Source organism: Schistocerca cancellata, chromosome 12 (assembly GCF_023864275.1).
Source record: "Schistocerca cancellata isolate TAMUIC-IGC-003103 chromosome 12, iqSchCanc2.1, whole genome shotgun sequence".
Classification (NCBI taxonomy): Eukaryota; Metazoa; Arthropoda; class Insecta; order Orthoptera; family Acrididae; genus Schistocerca; species Schistocerca cancellata.
Window position 1 is genome coordinate 115,206,706 of NC_064637.1, and position 14,895 is coordinate 115,221,600.

General features: G+C 44.9%; 1 non-coding gene across 1 annotated transcript; it reads left to right on the plus strand.

Annotated features, from left to right (window-relative positions):
* The first annotated feature begins 5,763 nt into the window (after positions 1-5,763).
* Positions 5,764-5,838, plus strand: Trnas-cga (transfer RNA serine (anticodon CGA)). The gene has a single exon. It is a non-coding gene; the product is annotated as a tRNA-Ser (tRNA).
* Positions 5,839-14,895: the final 9,057 nt, after the last annotated feature.

The following is a 14,895-nucleotide window of genomic DNA, read 5'->3' on the forward strand; positions in this document are numbered from 1 at the left end:
CGGTGAATGGAGTATAGACTTCGGGCTACATTACACATCGGTAAGTCACCACATCTAATATATCTTACTCACAGTCAAACTGTACGGCAAGAAAAAAGGAGTAAAAGTGAGATAGAGTTAATACTTTCATCTTTCTTTACCTCCTCTGCATTTTTGCAGATAACGTGTCACTGAGCACATTTGTACTGTGCATGCAGTACACGTGAGGTGCCTATAGTTCAATTCTTTTATCTTGGCGGTTCGCGTATGCCCACCCAGACGCGGGTGATTGCTGCGTTGCTAGTTGTACGCGCCAAGAGAAGCAGCGCCATAGTATAGTTCGCAAATTTAACTTTAGGGGGGGAGCGCGCAGTTTATGAAGTAAAGCCACCACGGCCGCATTGACCCTTTCACTGCTACAGAGACGTCCTCCCCGCATTCCGGCCGGCCGCGGTGGTCTCGCGGTTCTAGGCGCGCAGTCCGGAACCGCGCGACTGCTACGGTCGCAGGTTCGAATCCTGCCTCGGGCATGGATGTGTGTGATGTCCTTAGGTTAGTTAGGTTCTAAGTTCTAGGGGACTGATGACCACAGCTGTTAAGTCCCATAGTGCTCAGAGCCATTTGAACCATTTTAAACCCGCATTCCGCTATGTGCGCGATTTTCTCATCACTGCACTGCTCACCTGTGCAGACACACGGTGTTCCGACTGCTTTGACACACTTAACATTCGAATTCACAAAAACTATTTGGCCCAAAAATTTGATTTTTACACATATTTTTTAATGACACTTTCCCCCATAAATGACTTAATTTTGTTTCGATGTTCAACGCAGTGATTGTGCAGCATTAGATGTAGTAAACCATTGCACGAAATTTTGAAGAGTTTGCAGAAGTAAACGTCCATAGTGTATACTTTCCGTATGGTCGGTTTTAGTTGCCACTAGAAATTTCAAAAAATTACATTCAAACGAATAAAATTCACGAAGTAAGACACTTCGATATTGTTTTTAAATAAAGAAAATATTAAGCACCGAACGAGGATTGAACTCAGAACCTTTTGCTTAGCAGCCATACACTTTAACCATTACAATAACACAGCTCAACATTCATTAGAAATCCCTGAGGACTTTAAATGACCACGCAAAATACCGACAAACACTGTTGGTATGACTATGAATTACTCACGTCTCGTCGAAGTACAATAGGAAATAAACAATTACCACTGTTCTTTATTGCGAAAAAAGCTGTTAGTGAGAATGATACAAACACCTTTCCTTGCTATCGCCTGACTTACGAGGCTTACTGCTTGTTTGATTTAATTAATTAATAGAATATGAAGCAATTGGTGTAAAGAATGCTTTTCCAAACTTTCTATAAAAGAAAGTCTGCTATCAAGACATTGCTTTTGTTCAATTACTTTATTTATGACTGAACGTTTCTAAAACTGAAGACACTCGTCCGTTCTCTGTACTGCAGTTGAGCTCTGGCAACGTCGTTCTCTGTTCATTGGCTGACTGTGTTTTGTGACGTCAGATGCGCAGAACGAATCTAAACTCGGCCGCCGTCGTAAATGAAGCGCACTTTAGTTGTTTCCACTGCCGTGTGTGGAATACATAGGGTCTTGTACACTTCACTAACCTGCTGTCTTCATGATGATGAAGTCCCCAGCGCAGAAAACAGCACGCAGGTCATGGATTCCTTTTCTTGAGGCTTAAATTAACTTCTCAAGGAACTGCTGCCACGAATAAACTATAACTCATTTGGGATGCCACTCGCGTTTTTATTGATATAGACACGAGAAACTATTCTTGATCACAACGTATTGAACATATCTTTCCACAATCACTATATCTGGCAAAAATAACATGAAATATATCCTGCCACAGACAACATGTGTGTGTACTGGAACCGTCAGAACTGGAGAATAAAATTACATGAATCAAATACTACTATTACAGACAACATGTCTGTACCTTCCGACGGTCGGAACTGTAGTAAATAAAATTGCATGAAACACATACTGCTGTAACAGACAACATGTCTGTCTACTGGAACAGTCAGAACTGGAGAGCCGGACTGCCCGAGACACTTCGCGCGCCAAGCCAGCAAGGCGTGACCCGAACGCCACCAAAGTGCATCGGCAGTAATATCGGCAGTCTATTTGTTTTAGTAATACTTTGATTTTAATAATTTTGAAATGACTGATTGATATCTGGCTGTTGAGAGATGTTTATTTAAAACATGAAGTAATTTGGATGACAGGTTTAATTAATAATAGCAACTAAAATTTAACGTTTTGGCGCCCTACCGCCGAACACAGCAGCCAATCACAGAGCAGAGGCATCATGCAGGCGGTCTTTCTCACGGGAATGGTACCGAATCTAACATCTGTCACCGGTACCTCATCCCACATTGCGTCATCTCTATGCTTCTTGCATCTCCACTGCTCTGGGAATAGCTTCCTGGTGCCTATTATGATGGCTGAATAAGCCAGAAATATTACAACTGTCGCCTTACAATCTAACCTACACTTGACGCTAAGTTACAGGTCATTGTAGCACCGAAATGTACATTAAAAAGAAATGTAGGCGCAAAACAAACACTGTCAGTCAGTCTTCTGTTCCTTTTCTGTTTGCCCACGTGTGGCGACGGACCGCACATCATTACGTAAGGGAAGAAAGCCGAGGCCTGGTATCGGTAGGTTCTGCTCACACAGTGGTAGAATAGGTAGGGCAAACACGGAGGGAAGTCCTTCTATGGTACGGAGGCAGATGATTTTGAAAGGACGATGCCGCGCGGGATTACCCGAGCGGTCTCAGGCGCTGCAGTCATGGACTGTGCGGCTGGTCCCGGAGGAGGTTCGAATCCTCCCTCAGGCATGGGTGTGTGTGTTTGTCCTCAGGATAATTTAGGTCAAGTAGTGTGTAAGCTTAGGGACTGATGACCTTAGCAGATAAGTCCCATAAGATTTCACACACATTTGAAGATTTTAAAGGACAATGTAAAGCGTGCTCGGGACGAGTCCAAGTCAGATACATTGTCGAGCCGACATAGGTGCCAGAAGTTCTAGAAAAGGCCTCGGACAATTAGTCGTTCCCTGTTTCGTAAAGTGGAAAAGGCACCGTAAGCACCATGTCATACTGCAAACACTAAGAAGATTGGTATATGAGCTGTTTAAGCACTGTAACTATGCCTTTGATAAGGCTGACGACAGCCACAAACCGTCTTTTTCATTCACCACCTGCAACCAAAGTACTGATTTAGTATCCTAATGCATGGGTCAGTCTTTGAAAGCGTTCTTTTCGAATTAATATTCTGTGATGAGTGTTTTGTACATAGTAAATTAATGTCTCAGATAATTTCCTTCTCCGAATGCTTCATTAGGGCAACGGCCGGGCCGCAGTGGATACACCGGTTCCCGTGAGATCACCGAAGTTAAGCGCTGTTGGGCGTGGCCGGCACTTGGATGGCTGACCATCCAGCCGCCATGCGCTGTTGCCATTTTTCGGGGTGCACTCAGCCTCGTGTTGCCAATTTAGGAGCTACTCGACCGAATAGTAGCGGCTTCGGTCAAGAATACCATCATAACGACCGGGACAGCGGTGTACTGACCCCACGCCCCCTCCTACCCGCATCATCCTCTGTGGATGACACGGCGGTCGGATGGTCCCGGTAGGCCACTCGTGGCTTGACGACGGAGTGAATGCTTCATTTCACTCTAGCATCATATTGTCAAGTGTTAGGTACAACTTCTGTTAAATTATTTCAAAATTTGACATGAATAATTAAAACATTTACTGCATAATTATTGTTTAGATTTAAACAAAATATATATTGTTATGACAAATGATGCTTTATGTTGCGAAAATAAATACTTAGTACGTCTGCAAAAGAGTTTCATAATTGGAAATTTTTCGCGAGCATTTTTTAGGAACAGAAAAATAAACTGTTTATTCACAGTTTTCATTGACACATACTATTCAAAATAGTGCAAGTCCGTGTTGTACTGGCGACTGTAATACAACCTGTCAAAATTCGTTATATTCCTTTACTTAAACATTACACACTCTCATTCATCTGTTCAAATAACTTACAGTAATGCAGCTGGGTGACATCTTCGACAACCGTCGATGTTTCGACAGGAGCGCACTTTGCAATTTTCGTGGCAGAACTGCAGGAAGTGTGGTGTCACCGCCAGACACCACACTTGCTAGGTGGTAGCTTTAAATCGGCCGCGGTCCATTAGTACATGTCGGACCCGCGTGTCGCCACAGTCAGTATTTGCAGACCGAGCGCCACCACACGGCAGGTCTAGAGAGACGTACTAGCACTCGCCCCAGTTGTACGACGACTTTGCTAGCGACTACACTGACGAAGTCTTTCTCTCATTTGCCGAGAGACAGTTAGAATAGCCTTCAGCTAAGTCCATGGCTACGACCTAGCAAGGCGCCATTAACCATATCTGGAAAGAGTCTTATTTGTATTATCAAGAGCGATGTACCACAAGGATGAAGTAAAGTTAAGTATTATAGAAGCTACGTACTTTTCTTATTAGCATTCATTACGTATCCTGTTCCAGACTTCACGCCAGTCGGCGTGTGTGTACGCGTGCCTTTCGGTTACCCGTCACTGTGGACTGGCTGTCTTGTCAGTCCACTACAGGAAGTAAGGGCTGTGCAAGGGAATTTAAAACCTCGGTTTTCAGAAGACTCCGGAAAGATAACACTCACACACACTGTGAATACTAGCGTTATCACACCACCAAAGATGACCGGCGTCAGAAGTTAACGAGAGTGAACTCCACAGCCAACTGGTGAGGTAGCATAAGCTTTAGCCCTCTGTTTCTTGACAGGGGAGAGAGCAGGATTCCATACAGAATTTATACAAAAACAACCATCTCTATTTATAAGGTTACTTAGTAATTTAATTTCAACAGCTTCCTTAATAACACTATCCCAGTACTGGAAATGCATGCCAGACTCTTCGTATTGTTATATTCCATAGGACGACCGTTACCAAGACAACGTTCTGAAATGGCGGATTTTATCGGCTGTTGCTAGCGTGTGTGGCGCTTATGCCCACTACACCGGTCGTCCACTGTCCTGATAGTCTCACCATTCTATGACCTGCCATAACAGCAAGGAATACGGTAGATACCCGCTGTACGCTAATCATGATCATCCCTTACGGAACCAAAAATGACGCTGATCTTAGAAACTGATCGAAAAACACGTCACATTATATTTCCGTAAAATACACTCAGTTGTCCAGAATGAGATTTTCACTCTGCAGCGGAGTGTGCGCTGATATGAAACTTCCTGGCAGATTAAAACTGTGTGCCCGACCGAGACTCGAACTCGGGACCTTTGCCTTTCGCGGGCAAGTGCTCTACCATCTGAGCTACCGAAGCACGACTCACGCCCGGTACTCACAGCTTTACTTCTGCCAGTATCTCATCTCCTACCTTCCAAACTTTACAGAAGCTCTCCTGCGAACTTTGCAGAACTAGCACTCCTGAAAGAAAGGATATAGCGGAGACATGGCTTAGCCACAGCCTGGGGGATGTTTCCAGAATGAGATTTCATATCAGCGCACACTCCGCTGCAGAGTGAAAATCTCATTCTGGAAACATCCCCCAGGCTGTGGCTAAGCCATGTCTCCGCACTATCCTTTCTTTCAGGAGTGCTAGTTCTGCATGGTTCGCAGAAGAGCTTCTGTAAAGTTTGGAAGGTAGGAGACGAGATACTGGCAGAAGTAAAGCTGTGAGTACCGGGCGTGAGTCGTGCTTCGGTAGCTCAGTTGGTAGAGCGCTTGCCCGCGAAAGGCAAAGGTCCCGAGTTCGAGTCTCGGTCGGGCACACAGTTTTAATCTGCCAGGAAGTTTCACACTCAGTTGTGTTCGAAATGCTCCCTGCGTTAGGCAAAAACCGCGTAGACCTTGGTACCACCTCGGTATTATTATCACTCAGACTTTACACAGATGGTCGATAGCGCAGTGCACGTCTGGTACAAAACGTCTGTCACTGTAACCATCCTGATGAAATGTAAAAAAAATGAAACACGCACAGCCGTTCTTATGATGTCATTTATTGTATCGCTACCAGTTTCGGTGTTTCAGCACACCACCTACAGGTCTTAGCTGGTGCACGGGCGGGTTAGCACCATCCATATACACGATGCATCAGTGGCCAACTGTGGTTCATGGTTGGAGATACGACATCGCGGTTACAGGTAGTCTGCGGAAGCCAGTTGCAGTTGATGGCCACCGAAGCATCGTATACAGCGATGGTGCTAACCCCCTCCGCATTGGCTAAGGCCTGAATATAGTGCACTGAAGCACCGAAACTGGTAGCCATACAATAAATTACTTCATAAGAACGGCTGTAGTTGTTTCATTTCCTTACGTAAGTCAACGACCGTAGTTTCCTAGACTTCCCATCACAAGGACGGACATACAAAAACTTCTGATGAGAAGTGACTTCGATGAGGGCTAACTCAGCTGCCAAACTCTCAGGGTTCAAGATGATGTGAGCCCTGTGAAGTATTCTTTCACTTTGAGTCGGATGGTGAAAACTACCAGCCTGCAGATACAAGAAAGTGTGAGTAGGCTTCCTGTAAACTTCATGTCCTAACGTACTATCCACCTTCCTCCTGACCAACACATCGAGGAAGGGAAGACAGCCATGCTTTTTTTCCACCATCGTGAAAGAAATATTTGGGTGGATTGAATTCAGGTGTTCTATTAGTCATTCTAATCCTCGCTGTCATGAGGCCAACCAACTAAAGCATCGTCTACATATTTGAAAAAGCAGGAAGGTTTTAAACCGCGGACTCCAGGCCACGTTTCTCGGAGCCTTCCATAAACAAAATGGCAATGATGGGTGACAACAGGTTTCCTGTCGCAGCTCCATCTGTCTATTAGTAGTACTGGTCACTGAATAAAAAAATAAGCAGAAGACAACACATGACGAAACAGCTTAGTTGATTCAGCACCAAACTTTACCTCGATCAATCGCAACGAACCAGAAAGAGGAAAACGAGTGAAGAGACAGACCACATCAAAACTTACTAGAACATCACGCTCATTCAGAAGCATTCCGTCTAATCGACATAAGAAATCCGCCAAGTTCTTAATGTCAACCTCACACCGACCTACTGTAGGGCTCATTAGAGTAGCAAGGTGTTTTGCTACACTGCACGTCGTAGCACCGATGTTAAAATCCGACGAAGAAGAATTGATATTAATTTCGCTATCGATAACTTCTGATGTTCAGCTTTGGTTTGTGATGAAGCTAGTGTCTACAGTGTGTGTGTGACTGTTATCTTTCCGGAGTTTCTTTGAAACCGAGGTTTTCAATTCTTTTGCACACCGTTTACATGCTGCACTTGTGGCAGGGAGTGCTTCAATCGAAATATCGGCGGTTGCCGATGACGTCATCCGGGTGCATTCTCCTATTTGAACATGGAGTACGCCGGGAGAAAATCAGGTCTCACAACGTAATGGTGTAGTATTTGGCTATTTTGTGTTTCGGATTCAATTTCAAAAAAGTACAATCGCCTACATAAAACTAGTTCCTCATACTAGCCTAGGTGCAGAATACATTGAAATATCCACATCGAAAAAAGTTTTGCATCACCTCGGTTCCGAGAGTTCCGGATCCTGAACAGAAAATTGGAATATAGAGCAACATAAACATCATTTCCGCCCTTTTTATTGCTCATGAAAACCACACATTGCATGTTGTACCACCATACAGCGAGACTTTCAGAGGTGGTAGTCCAGATTTCTGTAAACACCGCTACCTCTAATACCCAGCAGCTCGTCGTCTTGCATTGATGCATTCCTGTGGCATACTATCCACAAGTTCATCTAGGCACTGTTGGTCCAGATTGTCCCACTCCTCAACAGCGATTCAGCGTAGATCCCTCAGAGTGATTGGTGAGTCACGTCGTCCATAAACAGCGCTTTTCAGTCTATCCCGGGCTTGTCCGATAGGCTTCATGTCTGCAGAACATGCTGGCCACTCTAGTCGAGCGATGTCGTTATCCGGAAGGAAGTCATTCCCATGATGTGCCACGATAGGGGCGCGAATTGTGGTCCATGAAGACGAATCAGCGCCAATCTGCTGCCGATATGGTTGCACTATAGGTCGGAGGATGCCATTCACGTATCGTACAGCGTTATGGTGCCTTCCATGACCACCAGCGGCGTATGTCGGCTTCATATAATGCCACCCCAAAACATCAGCGAACCTCCAGTTGCTGCTCTCGCAAGACAGAGTGTCTAAGGGGTTCAGGCTGACCGGGTTGCCTCCAAAAACGTCTCCGACGATTTTCCGGTTGAAGGCATATGCGACACTCATCGGTGAAGAGAACGTGATGCCAATCCTGAGCGGTCCTTTCGGCATGTTGTTGGGCCCATCCGTATCGCGCTGCATGGTGTCGTGGTTGCAAAGATGGACCTCGCCATGGACGTCGGGAGTGAACACGTGCATCATGCAGGCTACTGTGCACAGTTTGAGTGTTAACACGACGTCCTGTGGCTGTACGAAAAGCATTATTGAACATGGTGGCATTGCTGTCAGGGTTCCTCCGAGCGATAATCCATAGGTAGTGGTCATCCACTGCAGTAGTAGACCTTTGGCGGCCATGTCCTAACAACATCGCTTTGGTTCACTCCGAGACGCCTGGACACTTCCCTTGTTGAGAGCCCTTCCTGGCACAAACTAAATGCGGATGCGATCGATCCGCGGTATTGACCGTCTAGGCATGGTTGAACTACAGACAACGCGAGACGTGTACCTCCGTCCTGGTGGAATGACTGGAACTGATCGGCTGTCTGATACACTCCGTCTAATAGCCTCTGCTCATGGATGGTTGTTTACCTCTCTGGGCGGTTTTTGTGACATCTCTGAACAGTCAAAGGGACTGTGTCTGTGATACAATATCGACATTGAACGTCTATCTTTAGGAGTTACGGGAACCGGGGTGATGCAAAAAATTTTTTGATGTGTGTAATTCTCCAGACGAACAATGGGAAAGTGTTAACTATTTAATTATTAACGTGACCATCCCCTGTGTTCCACGTCACCGTGCAATAAACCCTTAAACATGGCAGGTGGCGGCACCAGCAGAAAAGGCACATAAAGCGTGTCGGAGGGACACGGAAAACAGTTCAGTCTTTTTCGTAATTGGAAATCGCGGCGATTTATCAGACTTCCAAAAGGGAATTATCATCGGTTTTCGGAACAAGGGTGGAAGGGTTTCGGAAACGGCTAATTCTGTAAACTGTTCGCTTGCCTCCGTAGTTGAAGTATACGGTGTATGGCAAACTGACTCTGTCCAAAACGGTTGCTGAGGCAAGTGTGGTACACCACAGGCCATAGTTGACACAGGTGAACGACGGTTGTGGACATGTGTATGGACGGACAGACGTGCAACTGCTGAGCAACTGACCACGCAGCTGAATAAAGGGTTTACCAACAACTTCAAAGACATTGCTTCCTGCAGGCCTCATCGTCAGGTGCCTGCTTCATGCAGCGATGCTGTTCATCGACGATGAAGGCTGGAATGTGCACGCCAGTTACGCGACTGGACGCCCACTGAGTGGTGACAGGTTACCTTTCCAGCTGAATCACGTTTTATGCTCCGTCGGACATGTGGCCGTTGGCGTCTACGGTGCGAAACGTCTCAAAGCAAATACACTGCAACAATCTAGGGAGAGTTATGGTCTGGGTAATGTCTGCATGGTATTCCGTGGGTGGATCTAGCGAGGTGGTGCAGTGGTTAGCAACTGGACTCGCATTCGGGAGGACGACGGTTCAAACCCACGTCCGGCCATCCTGATTTAGGTGTTACGTGATCTACCTAAATCGATTCAGGCAAATGAAGGGATGGTTCCTTTGAGAGGACACGGCAGACTTCGTTCACCATCCTTCCCTAACCTGATCGGACCGATGACCTTGCTACTTGGTTCCCTCCGCCAAATCAACCACCAATCATTGTCATTCCGCAAAGCACACTGGGTCACCACAAGCATCCTTGGTGATTATGTCCACCCCTACATGCAGTTTGTTTTCTTCGGCACGGTGGCATCTCTCAGGAGGATAATACAACGTGTCACATAGCTCGCTGTGTATGTGCGTGGTTCTAAGAGCGCCAGAACGAGTTACTGTACTCCGCTGGCCAACAAACTCCCCGGATTTAAACCCAGCCGAAAAACTGTGGGACCATCTCTATCGGGCTGTTTGCACCATTTGATCCTCAAAGCAGAAACGTAACGCCTGCTGGCCTCGGCAGTAGAGTCAGCATGGCTCCACGTCCATGGTGGTACCTTACGGAACCTCACTGTCTCTCTTTCTGCATGTCTCGCGCTGCAAGAGGCGCTTGACAGGTGGTCACATTAATGTGACTGAACGGTTTATTACTTTTATGTTCTGACAGCCACCGACGGAAAGTTCAGTTAATGTTAATTACACAAAAGTATCTCAGACTGATGATGCAAGATCTCGGTGTTTGTGTAATGACTGGGTATTTCTGACTTAGCCTAAGGCACTGTTTTAAGCACTTGATAGTGACCTAAGAGCGGAAATAGTAGTGTAATGACAAATGAAACATTACAGTCACCGCCCGAAAGATGATGTTAATGTTGTTGTTGTATTCTTCAAAAAATGGTTCAAATGGCTCTGAGCAATATGCGACTTAAGTTCTGAGGTCATCAGTCGCCTAGAACTTAGAACTAATTAAACCTAACCAACCTAAGAACATCACACACATCCACGCCCGAGGCAAGACTCGAACCTGCGACCGTAGCGGTTGCTCGGTTCCAGACTGCAGCGCCTAGAACCGCACGGCCACTCATGCCAGCCTGTGGTCAGTCCTGAGACTGGTTTGATGCAGCTCTCCATGCTACTCTATCCAGTTGCAAGCTGCTTCATCTCCCAGTACCTACTGCAACCTACATCCTTCTTAATCTGCTTATTGTATTCATCTCTTGGTCTCCCTCTACGATTTTTACCCTCCATGCTGCCCTCCAATACTAAATTGGTGATCCCTTGATGCCTCAGAACAAGTCCTACCAACCGATTCCTCCTTCTAGTCAAGTTGTGCCAGAAACTCCTCTTCTCCCCAGTTCTATTCAATACCTCCTCATTAATTATGTGATGTACCCATCTGATATTCAGCATTCTACTGCAGCACCACATTTCGAAAGGTTCTATTCTCTTCTTGTCCAAACTATTTATCGTCCATGTTTCACTTCAATATACGGCTACACTCCATACAAATACTTTCAGAAACGACTTCCTTACACTTAAATCTATACTCGATGTTACCACATTTTCCTTCCTCAGAAACGCTTTCCTTGCCATTACCAGTCTACATTTTATATCCTCTCTACTTCGACCATCATCAGTTATTTTGCTCCCCAAATAGCAAAACTCCTTTACTACTTTGTCTCATTTCCTAATCTAATTCCCTCAGCATCACCCGACTTAATACGACTACATTCCATTATCCTCGTTTCGCTTTTGTTGATGTTCATCTTATATCCTCCTTTCAAGACACTGTCCATTCCATTCAGCTGCTCTCCCAAGTCCTTTGCTGTCTCTGACAGAATTACAATGTCATCGGCGAACCTCAAAGTTTTTATTTCTTCTCCATGGACTTTAATTTATACTCCGAATTTTTCTTTTGTTTCCTTCACTGCTTGCTCAATATACAGATTGAATAACATCGGGGAGAGGTTACAGCCCTGTCTCTCTACCTTCTCAACAACTGCTTCCCTTTCATGTCCCTCGACTCTCATAACTGACATCTGGTTTTTGTAGAATTTGTAAATAGCCTTTCGCTCCCTGTATTTTACCCCTGCCACCTTCAGAATTTGAAAGAGAGTATTTCAGTCAACATTGTCAAAAGCTTTCTCTCAGTCTACAAATGCTAGAAACGTAGGTTTGTATTTCCTTAATCTATCTTCTAAGATAATTCGTAGGGTCTGTATTGCCTCACGTGTGCCAGTATTTCTACAGAATATAAATTGATCTTCCTCGAGGTCGGCTTCTACGAGTTTTGCCATTCGTCTGTATAGAACCGTTAAAAGAAATGTTAAAAGAAGAAGAAAAAGAAGGAAAAAAGTTGTTTCTGAATTACCAGACGGGGGTTTCAACCCTGGCATTATCAGTCAGTTCCTTCTACATCTGCACTTCGCAAGCCAGTCTTGTTGTAGTGGAGGGTACTTTGTGTACGACGCTTCCCCTCTTTACTGTTCCAATGGCGAATGGGGTACATTTTGAACGATGGTTTGTAGGGTTCCGTGTAAGCTCGAAGTTTAACTTCATTGTGTTTTCGCGAGATATGCGTAAGGGGAGTAATATGTTCGTTGACCTTCCTAAGTACCCTCTCATGCACAACGACACTCCTGTAGCTTTTGTCAGTGGAGTTGGCTGATCATGTTCCTGCTGCTTACACGGTTATCAGACGAAACGCTCTGCTCTTCTTTGGGTCTTCTGTGTTTCCCCGCCGCCGCTATTGGTTTTAGGATACCAAACTGATGTGCAATACCCAAGTGTCAGGCTTTGGATAACGTAGTAAGGGAAGGTTGATTTCATGTCCCTATCGTATTCAACGATTATCGCAAAGTTTTACATCGCTCGCGAAAGAAAACTGGTTTCAGTTCCCCTGTTATTTAGTTCGGACGCTGTGCACATTCCGCTGCAAACTGAAAGGCATATTATGGAAACAAGACGGCTAAACCGGTTCTCTTGCGACGTGCCAACAAGGCGTGCAGAAGAACTTGAGTGAAATTTGTGACGGGCAGAAAAGAAACTGTAAAGGCGGGAAGGGTGGGGTTATGGGGGGGGGGGGGGAGGAGAGCAGTGGGGTGACATTAGTGGGGCGTAGATAGCTCATCTGGTAAGAACACTGCCTTCGAAGAGCATTGCTCCGTGTTTGAGTGTAGGTCTGGCTAGCAATCGTAATCCGACAGAATGTTTAGATTGTTAAACATTTTTGTCCCCAGAGGAACTGATATGCCTCAGGACATGGGTTTCTGAAGGCATCGCCAGCTACGAAGGTCAGTCATAAAGTTTTAATCGGCACCTCGAAAAATTTAGCAGCGACCAAGAAACTTTGAGATAATAGTACGCCGGCCTTTGGTGGCCGAGCGGTTCTAGGCGCTTCAGTCCGGAACCGCGCGAGTACTACGGTCGCAGGTTCGAATCCTGCCTCGGGCATGGATGTGTGTGTTTTCGTTAGGTTGGTTGGGTTTAAGTAGTTCTAAGTTCTAGGAGACTGATGACCTCAGATGTTAAGTCCCATAGTGCTCAGAGCCATTTTTGATATTAGTATTTCTCTACATGTTCACTTTTGAATGCGAGACATTTCACCCTACGACTGATCCAACTTCCCGGAGACCTTGGTTAAAAGGCTGTTCAGGAAACGTTTCACGTCCTCGTCCTTTTGGAAATGCCTGCCATACAATAGTTTCTTCATCGGAGGGAAGAGGATAAGAGCATTAGGCGTCTCTTTCTGGAAACATCCCCCAGGCTGTGGCTAATCCATGTCTCCGCTATATCCTTTCTTTCAGAAGTGCTAGTTCTGCAAGGTTCGCAGGAGAGCTTCTGTAAAGTTTGGAAGGTAGGAGACGAGATACTGGCAGAAGTAAAGCTGTGAGTACCGGGCGTGAGTCGTGCTTCGGTAGCTCAGATGGTAGAGCAGTTGCCCGCGAAAGGCGAAGTTCCCGAGTTCGAGTCTCGTTCGGGCACACAGTTTTAATGTGCCAGGAAGTTTCATTAGGCGTCGTGTTAGCAGGGTATGCGAGGTGGGGCAAACTCTGATTGACCATAGCAGCAGCTTGTGTGCTGAATAAACTGCATTGGTATTTTGACTACTGCTGGTAACAACCGAACGAAAACAGCCGACCCACTCGGTTATTAAAAACAATCGACTGAATCTCTTGTTCCTTTGGTGTATCGGTGGAATCATTCGTTTGTTATTTCGAGTGAAACCAGTCGACATTGTTACTGCCGTTCCGAGATTCATATGTTTATTCAGCGTGAATGAGTAGTTCTTCGTTCAGCTTTTCGTCCATGTTTATGAAAAGATAATTGTTAATGAAGTTTGTCTCTGGATCAGAATGCCGAAACCCTCAGTGGCGTGGGAACAGAAGAAATCACGTGACTGCCTAAACATAAAGTCAATGCGATGTACTGTATCTGCAAGGATCATTCATATTATGAAACTATATTAATGAAAGAAATTCGAAGAAGGTTAATGAATGATGACAAATATTTCAAACAAAGAGACTCCTACAAGTCTAAGTATATTCCAAGAAAGCAAGTTATCAAGTCACCAAAGAATTACGAAAAATGTACATTACGTGCTGTCTGTTCACGTTCCCTCAGCATTAAACTAAATAGAATTATCGGTAGCGGCTACAAACCAGCACTTACAAAGAGACAGGGCTTCAACAAATTTAAATAAAAAAGTAATTCTAAATTAATTCATATATATATATATATATATATATATATATATATATATATATATATATATATATATAATGCAGCAATAGTTGTTACCCTTTCAAAACTGACCAAAAAAATCCGCATTTAATTAAATAGATTTTGAAAGTACTTTATTTTTAGGAATACTTTTTTTTCACTCCTCCTTGACATAGTGTTGCACTTTATTTGCCTCTAAAAGTGTTCGCAACCATAGTTATTCTTCGCGTATAGCCGAAAAGCCTGAAAAACTATGAAAATGAAATCACTCCTAACCGAGACAGGTTGAAAACATTCATGTAACTGCCCTAACCGTCAGAGACTTATGTCAGTCAGTTTGTCCCACGTCGAGTGGAAACACCCGAACCCATGAGGGTGAGTGAAAAACATTTATATAGCAGATGTGGCCGCCGATAAC